This window comes from Lolium rigidum, chromosome 1 (assembly GCF_022539505.1).
Source record: "Lolium rigidum isolate FL_2022 chromosome 1, APGP_CSIRO_Lrig_0.1, whole genome shotgun sequence".
In the NCBI taxonomy this organism is placed as follows: domain Eukaryota; kingdom Viridiplantae; phylum Streptophyta; class Magnoliopsida; order Poales; family Poaceae; genus Lolium; species Lolium rigidum.
The window spans coordinates 120,560,354-120,569,702 of NC_061508.1; positions in this window are offsets into that span (position 1 = coordinate 120,560,354).

Here is a 9,349-nt window from a genome sequence, read left to right on the forward strand (position 1 = left end):
ACCGTGGGCCTTGATTTCATCCAATTCCGAGAATATTTCCTTACTAGGATTTCTGAAACCAAAAACAGCAGAAAACAGGAACTGGCACTTCGGCATCTCGTTAATAGGTTAGTTCCGGAAAATGCATGAAATCATCATAAAGTGTGTATAAAACATGTGAGTATCATCATAAAAGTAGCATGGAACATAAGAAATTATAGATACGTTTGAGACGTATCAATTATCATTGCATAACATATGTTTCAACCAAGTGTCACAAAGGGGTACCTCTATGCCGCCTGTACAAAGGTCTAAGGAGAAAGATCGCATTTGATTTCTCGTTTTTGATTATTCTCAACTTAGACATCCATACCGGGACAACATAGACAACAGATAATGGACTCCTCTTTAATGCATAAGCATTCAACAACAGATAAAATTCTCATAAGAGATTGAGGATTGATTGTCCAAACTGAAACTTCCACCATGGATCATGGCTTTAGTTAGCGGCCCAATGTTCTTCTCTAACAATATGCATACTCAAACCATTTGATCATGATAAATCACCCTTACTTCGATACAAGACGAACATGCATAGCAACTCACATGATATTCAACAAAGGTGTAATAGTTGGTGGCGTCCCCGTAAGCATGGTTACCGCTCAACAAGCAACTTATAAGAAATAAGATACATAGCTACATATTCTTCACCACAATAGTTTTTAAGGCTATTTTCCCATGAGCTATATATTGCAAAGATAAAGGATAGAATTTTTAAAGGTAGCACTCAAGTAATTTACTTTGGAATGGCAGAGAAATACCAAGTAGTGGGTAGGTATGGTGGACACAAATGACATAGTTTTTGGCTCAAGGATTTGGATGCACGAGAAGTATTCCCTCTCAATACAAGGCTAGGCTAGCAAGGTTGTTTGAAGCAAACTCAAGTATAAAATGGTATAGCAAAACTTACATAAGAACATATTGCAAGCATTATAAGACTCTACATTGTCTCCTTGTTGTTCAAACACCTTAACCAGAAAATATCTAGACTCTAGAGAGACCAATCATGCAAACCAAAGTTTAACAAGCTCTACGTAGTTCTTCATTGATAGGTACAAAGTACATGATGCAAGAGCTTAAACATGATCTATGTGAGCACAACAATTGCCAAGTATCAAATTATTCAAGACATTATACCAATTAACACATGAAGCATTTTCTGTTTCCAACCATATAACAATGAACGAAGCAGTTTCAACCTTCGCCATGAACATTAAAAGTAAAGCTAAGAACACATGTGTTCATATGCAACAGCGGAGCGTGTCTCTCTCCCACACAAGGAATGCTAGGATCCGATTTTATTCAAACAAAAACAAAAACAAAAACAAAAAGACGCTCAAGTAAAGCACATAAGATGTGACGGAATAAAAATATAGTTTCACTAGAGGTGACCTGATAAGTTGTCGATGAAGAAGGGATGCCTTGGGCATCCCCAAGCTTAGATGCTTGAGTCTTCTTAAAATATGCAGGGATGAACCACGGTGGCATCCCCAAGCTTAGACTTTTCACTCTTCTTGATCATATTGTATCATCCTCCTCTCTTGACCCTTGAAAACTTCCTCCACACCAAACTCAAAACAAACTCATTAGAGGGTTAGTGCATAATCGAAAATTCACATATTCAGAGGTGACATAATCATTCTTAACACTTCTGGACATTGCACAAAGCTACTGAAAGTTAATGGAACAAAGAAATCCATCAAACATAGCAAAACAGGCAATGCGAAATAAAAGGCAGAATCTGTCAAAACAGAACAGTCCGTAAAGACGAATTTTTCTGGGGCACTTAACTTGCTCAGATGAAAATGCTCAAATTGAATGAAATTTGCGTACATATCTGAGGATCACGCACGTAAATTGGCAGATTTTTCTGAGTTACCTACAGAAGGGGCTGCTCAATTTCGTGACAGTAAGAAATCTGTTTCTGCGCAGTAATCCAAATCTAGTATTGACTTACTATCAAAGACTTTACTTGGCACAATAATGCAATAAAATAAAGATAAGGAGAGGTTGCTACAGTAGTAACAACTTCCAAGACTCAAATATAAAATAAAAGTGCAGAAGTAAAATAATGGGTTGTCTCCCATAAGCGCTTTTCTTTAACGCCTTTCAGCTAGGCGCAGAAAGTGTGAATCAAGTATTATCAAGAGATGAAGCATCAACATCATAATTTTCACAATTTGTAACAATAGGTATCTTAGGTGCTCCCTCATCCATAGTGGTGCTAAGGGCTTTGTCAATTTTAGGCCTATAATAGTTTTTTGGCTTAGGCACTTTAGAGACATACATGAACTTTTGCTCCTTACACACATAAGCTTTCTCCTTAAACTTAAGAGAAGAAAAAGTTGAACCCAAGGTTCCCATAGCTTCTTCAAGTTCACTAATCCTATGGGTTCGATTATCATGAGTAGCACAAGTTTCTAAAACGGCAATTCTCTCATTGATCCCACTTAGAGTTTTATCAAGTTTATCAGTATTATTAAGTAATATCCCCAATTTAGTCTCAACACTTGGAAGATTTTTCTCTATGGCTTCCAAATTTTTCATGACATCTTCAAGAGAGATTTCAATTTTAGCTTCATTAACAGGTGGTATTCCAACTAGACTCTCAATGATGCAACTAGCTTCTAAAGCAGGAGGGCCTAGGAAATTACCTCCCGCAAGAGTATCAAGAACATACCTATTCCAGCTAGAGATACCAACATAAAAGTTCCTAAGTAGTATAATAGTGGAGTGTTTCTTAATGCACCTATGATGAGCATCACTAATTCTATACCAAGCATCTTTAAAACTTTCTCCCCCTTGTTGCTTAAACGAACGAACTTCACTTCAGGATTACTCATTTTTAGCAGTAGTAAATAAAGCAAACTAAATAAAGTAGAGTAAATGCAAGTAACTAATATTTTTGTGTTTTTAATATAGAGAGCGCAAACAAGACAGTAAATAAGGTAAATCTAGCAACTAATTTTTTTTGTATTTTTGATATAGAGAACAAACAAAGCAGTAAATAAAATAAAGTAAAGCAAGATAAAAACAAAGTAAAGAGATTGGATGTGGGAGACCCCCCTTGCAGCGTGTCTTGATCTCCCCGGCAACGGCGCCAGAAAAAGTCTTGCTGGCGTGTAGTTGACACACATCTGTTGGAAACCCCAAGAGGAAAGTGTGATGCGTACAGCAGCAAATTATCCCTCAGTAAGAAACCAAGGTTATCGAACCAGTAGGAGTCAAGGAACACGTGAAGGTTGTTGGTGGCGGAGTGTAGTGCGGCGCAACACCAGGGATTCCGGTGCCAACGTGGAACCTGCACAACACAATCACAATACTTTGCCCCAACTTAACAGTGAGGTTGTCAATCTCACCGGCTTGCTGTAAACAAAGGATTAAATGTATAGTGTGGAAGATGATGTTTGTTTGCGAAGAACAGTAAAGAATAGAGTTTGCAGTAGATTGTATTTCAGATGTAAAGAATGGACCGGGGTCCACAGTTCACTAGTGGTGTCTCTCCGATAAGAAATAGCATGTTGGGTGAACAAATTACAGTTGGGCAATTGACAAATAAAGAAGGCATAACAATGCACATACATATATCACGATGACTACTATGAGATTTAATCAGAGTATTACGACAAAGTACATAGACCGCTATCCAGCATGCATCTATGCCTAAAAAGTTCACCTTCAGGTTATCATCCGAACCCCTTCCAGTATTAAGTTGCAAACAACAGACAATTGCATTAAGTATGGTACATAATGTAATCAACACAAATATCCTTAGACAAAGCATTGATGTTTTATCCCTAGTGGCAACAACACATCCACAACCTTAGAACTTTCGTCACTCGTCCCGCATTCAATGGAGGCATGAACCCACTATCGAGCATAAATACTCCCTCTTGGAGTTACAAGTATCAACTTGGCCAGAGCCTCCACTAGCAACGGAGAGCATGCAAGAACATAAACAACACATATATGATAGATTGATAATCAACTTGACATAGTATTCCATATTCATCGGATCCCAACAAACACAACATGTAGCATTACAAATAGATGATCTTGATCATGATAGGCAGCTCACAAGATCTAACATGATAGCACAATGAGGAGAAGACAACCATCTAGCTACTGCTATGGACCCATAGTACAGGGGTGAACTACTCACACATCAATCCGGAGGCGATCATGGTGATGAAGAGTCCTCCGGGAGATGATTCCCCTCTCCAGGCAGGGTGCCGGAGGCGATCTCTTGAATCCCCCGAGATGGGATTGGCGGCGGCGGCGTCTCTGGAAGGTTTTCCGTATCGTGGCTCTCGGTACTGGGGTTTTCGCGACGAAGGCTTTAAGTAGGCGGAAGGGCGGAGTCGGAGGGCTGACGAGGGGCCCACACCATAGGGCGGCGCATGCCCCCCTCTGGCCGCGCGGCCCTATGGTGGCGGCGCCTCGTCGCCCCACTTCGTATTCCCTTCGGTATTCTGGAAGCTTCGTGGAAAAATAAGACCCTGGGCGTTGATTTCGTCCAATTCCGAGAATATTTCCTTTGTAGGATTTCTGAAACCAAAAACAGCAGAAAACAAGAATCGGCTCTTCGGCATCTCGTCAATAGGTTAGTGCCGGAAAATGCATAATAATGACATAAAGTGTGTATAAAACATTTGAGTATCATCATAAAAGTAGCATGGAACATAAGAAATTATAGATACGTTTGAGACGTATCATAGATCATGGTAGCATATAAACCGTAGAACCCAATATATAAACGACAAATATGTTGGTGGAATAGAAAAGTAGTACGTACCGCGGGTTGTCGACTACCGGCTGTGGACTGAGTCGGGTAAATATCGCACATAGACGCTGGAGGCACCTCAGCTGGATCTGTCGGCGGGATGAGGCGCCCTCGCGCTGCTGCAGTGTACCTCTGTAGATATGCCTCAAACTCCTTTGGATCAAACTTCTCATCGTGTCGCCAGAGGTGTGTTGTCGCAGTCAGCCACTCATCAACATACGAGCCAACGCGCTGAAGCCACCATGTCGAGGAGTGGCTCGTACCCTTCCTGTTGTACCTGCAGAAAATTATTGTGTCAATAAGCCGAACCATGATGAACAATCTTAACCTTAGCGACGCTCTGAACTTACTTGTGGACGTAGGCTGGGAGAGGTGCTATCGGTGGAGGAGGATCGACCAATTGGTGAGAACCGAACTGTCTCATGATCCTCTGCTGGGCCATTACCTCGACACTGTGTCATCTAGTACGCACAATCTCTATAGCAGAGGATTGAGATCCCGCCGGGGTATCTTGCATGCACTGCTGCCGCCGTATAGGGCTCCCAGATCACCGCCCTATCATCGAGCACATCAAACTGCTCCGTGAATGCAGGGTAGCAGTTCCTGACCTGGTCGCGAGCAAATCGTCTCTGCGGACAGAAAAAAAACTATAGGCAGGTACACACATAGTAGTATAAATTACAAAAGAACTATAGTAATTACATGTACCTCGCGACGTGTCCAAAGTATACCGAACGTAGGCATGTCGATGTGGTCCGCATCATCGAACCCGTTTGCCTCGAAAGGGCGTTCATCATCTATGTCTGGTCGACCAATTGGGAACCTCTCCCACGACCACAGCTGCAACAACAGTGGGCAGCCAAGAAGGCCAGACTTAGGGGAGACAAGTGTACAAGCATTGCACAAACCTCGGTACGTGGCTGCTAGAACCGCGGAACCCCAACTCCGCGGTATGATGTCATCGGCGGTTGTAGCCTGTGATATCTCCTGCGCAAAGGGGATGTAGCGCCTGCTGATGGTGGTCTGATGGTTCTCTGTGAACATCACCTTGCCAAGCAGCCACATAGTTATGCCTCGAGACTCCTAGTGATTTGTGCCTCACTCATCGGCGATGTGAACTGTGAAACCTACAACGAAGAAAAAAAAGATGTTATCTATAACAACGCATTAACAATAAATAATTTTTTTATAACAATGCTTACCTCGAAGTTGAGTAACCAGTCACACTTTGGACCATGGTCCTCACAGAGAACATCAGGCTGACCCACACGAATTCCCTCAAAACGTGCAGGCATTTGTTCATCCCAGTCCACTGGTTCTGCCAGCGGGCCTATGGCCCGACACGCCAACGGTAGGCCCGGTAAGTATGACACGTCATGCAGAGTAGGGGCCATCTCTCCCCAACGAAAGTGGAACGTGTGAGTCTCGGGCCTCCACCGATCCACTAGGCTGGTCAGCAGGGAGTGGTCGTACTGAAGGCGCTTGATCGGCGTGCCCCCTCGCTCACCGATGACCTTCGGCATAGTGGCCTCAACCAACCGAGCGAAAGGTAGAAGTCCAGCCCACTTCAACCTACAAATTCATATAAGAATCCAATTAGTATGTGTGAGTACTTCAAATTAAATATATCAAATATAATCCCACATACCTCTGAACCCAACCGGGGTGTATCTGCCAATTCTGATTAGCCCCGCGTGTCACCAATGTGGGAAGGCTATTAGGGCTTGCCTCTAGCTTCGCTGCATGGTGCACCTTCTCAAGGTCCCTACCGAGCAACGATCTTCCTGCCATTTCTCTAAACAACAAAACATATTTGCAAAATTCACAGGATATAATACGAATATATATTTAAGTAACATAGTGGACCACAATAAAATTGCAAAGTAGTTCCATACTTATTACAAATTCATTGTTCACTACATAAATTACAGTAACATTGTTTCACATTTGAAATTGCAAAGTAGTTCCATACTTATTACAAATTCGTTGTTCAATACATAAAATTGCAAATAAGTTCCAAAGTAGCGCCTCGCCGCCTAGTTTCTTCCCCTCCCGCAACGTCCCCTTGTGGCTCGCTGCCCCCTTCCTGCTGGGCCAGTGCCGAAGGTTGTACAATTAGTGTCCCAATGGCAAAATTGATTGCGTAGAAAACATTGTCTCGTTGGCCCTCCAGCTTCAGATTCGTCCATATCATTCCGGATGCGATGCGATGGCCGTCTACCGATGCCTATCCTCAGTAGCGTTGGGTCTGGGATATATCGCCTTTCACCAGGGTTTACAGTGTTGAAATTTCCCATTGACCGAAATCCTTCCAGCTCACCGGTCCAGGTGTTGAGCACGGCCTCCTTTAGATAATACGGAGAGACGAATGAGATTTCCGACATCCCCAGGACACCACAAACAGCTAACACATGTGAGCAAGGAAGATGAAGCAACTTTGGTTTGTTGCATGTGCACTCGCAAGTTGGCCATTCTTCATTGCCAATTTTCACATCATGCGTCCGCTGCGGATTCCCACACCCGAACCTATCTGTAGGTAAGCGGACTTCGAACCTTCTTTCCACATTACCAATTTGAACAACAGCGAGATGCTTAGCTTTCTCCTTCTTCTTATGCATGTACTCCATAATCTTCGAACAATATGGTGTGTCTGGTTTGTTCACCATATGCATCTGACCTTCTCACGTCTCTCTCTGTAATATTCAACTGTGCCCATGAAAATATCCTCTACTGTAAGTGGCAAAGCTCTGTTGCCTCTCAGCACAAAGTTATACGACTCTGCGAGGTTGGTTGTCATGACGCCGTATCTAGCTCCATGTGTGTCATGCAACAAAGACCACCTCTCCGTAGGCTCATGCTCTATCCACTGCTCAAAGTTTTTAATCTGCCTTCTCCTTGTTCCGGGCGGGTCAAATCCGGGCAAGTCGCACAGACCTTGGGGTACCTCGTAAACTGGTGCTTCTACCGATGTTGTTCCTGCTGCAACTGCATGCATATGTGCTGCTATATTTGTATCTCGAGCTGCTTTCCTCTGCACAACTTGTTGCTTCGTGAACTCCTACAGTTTGCTACGCAAAAAAATATACTTCCACTGCTGGTTCTGGATGCACAGCCTCTTGAAGACATTCATAAGGTTCTTGTTCCTGAATTGTGTGTAAAAATTGGACCCCAGGTGGCGCATGCACCAACGGCTCTCAATGTCAATCCATAGCATTTCTTGCCCAGGCTTCTTCAGTGTCTTAATAGCTTTCAGTATACCTGCATGCCTGTCATGAAGGATGCAAACATTCGGCTTATCCTTTACAATTGAAATCTTCAACTGCCTGAAAAACCATAACCAGCTTTCGGTGTTCTCACTCTCCACGAAAGCAAAAGCGAGTGGCACAATTTGATTGTTTCCGTCCATTCCAATGGCAGTCAAGATCTGACCCTTGTACTGACCGGTCAGAAACATGTCGTCCACACATAACACGGGTCGACAGTGTCTGAATGATTCGATGCATACACCGAACGAGAAATAGACTCTATGAAGAACCCTGTAAGTTGGGGACTCCGGCAAAAACAAGTCCTGGATGTTCACATATGTGTCTGGATTCCTCGCCTGCAACGTCTGCAGCAAACGAACAACAGCATTGTATGCGTCTCGAAACGAACCAAACCTCATCTCCATCGCCCTCTGCTTAGCCCTCCAAGCCTTGCCATAAGAAATGGTCTAAAAATGATGCTTCTTAACATTCTTCTGTATGGCGTTTACTCGCATGGCTTGCCCTTCCACTATTTCAGTGTACAACAGCCGAGCTATGAGATTAGACTACAGGTTGCAATGATCATTGCGGATACTTGCAAGCTCACAACTGTGCGGCACAAAGTCGCTCACACGCCATGTTGTGTCATACTTAGGAACAACCCATGCACCCTTCCGAGACAATTGATGTCCACACATTCCATCGTCAGGTATTTTCCAGATGACACGGTTGTTCTCAGCTGCCTCTGGCTCGCCATTCCCCACTTATTGCATCCTGCATATGTCGTTTCGATGGAAACATGGCCCCTACGGTGACATTGTTCTGGTGATACTCCCAGTTAGAATCAATGCCATCATTGATTGTCATTGTAGACGAAAAGTTATGATTCCATCTGCCAGGAATAGGCACATCCTCCCCATCATCAGACTCATCAGAATCATCAGCATCAATTTCACCTTCTGTATCTTTCTCTTCCATCTGGTTCTGCCTGTATCCATTTTCTTCGTCACCATCAACCTCACCGTCTTCTCCTGTGTAACCATCACCTTGACCACTATAAACATCTTCCGCATGGCTGCTCTGTTCAGGCTCGTAACCACCGCCACCGCCGGGTGCTTGACTGCTCTGGTCTGATTCGTAACCACCTCCTCCATCAGTAACCGCCTTCGGGAGGCGCTACCTCCTTCGCCACCGGAAGAACTAATGCCACAAGGTTAGTTCCTCTCCTTTCGGACCCTTTTAACCAGCTCACCCACTTAGAGGTATCATCTACGGGCCTCGG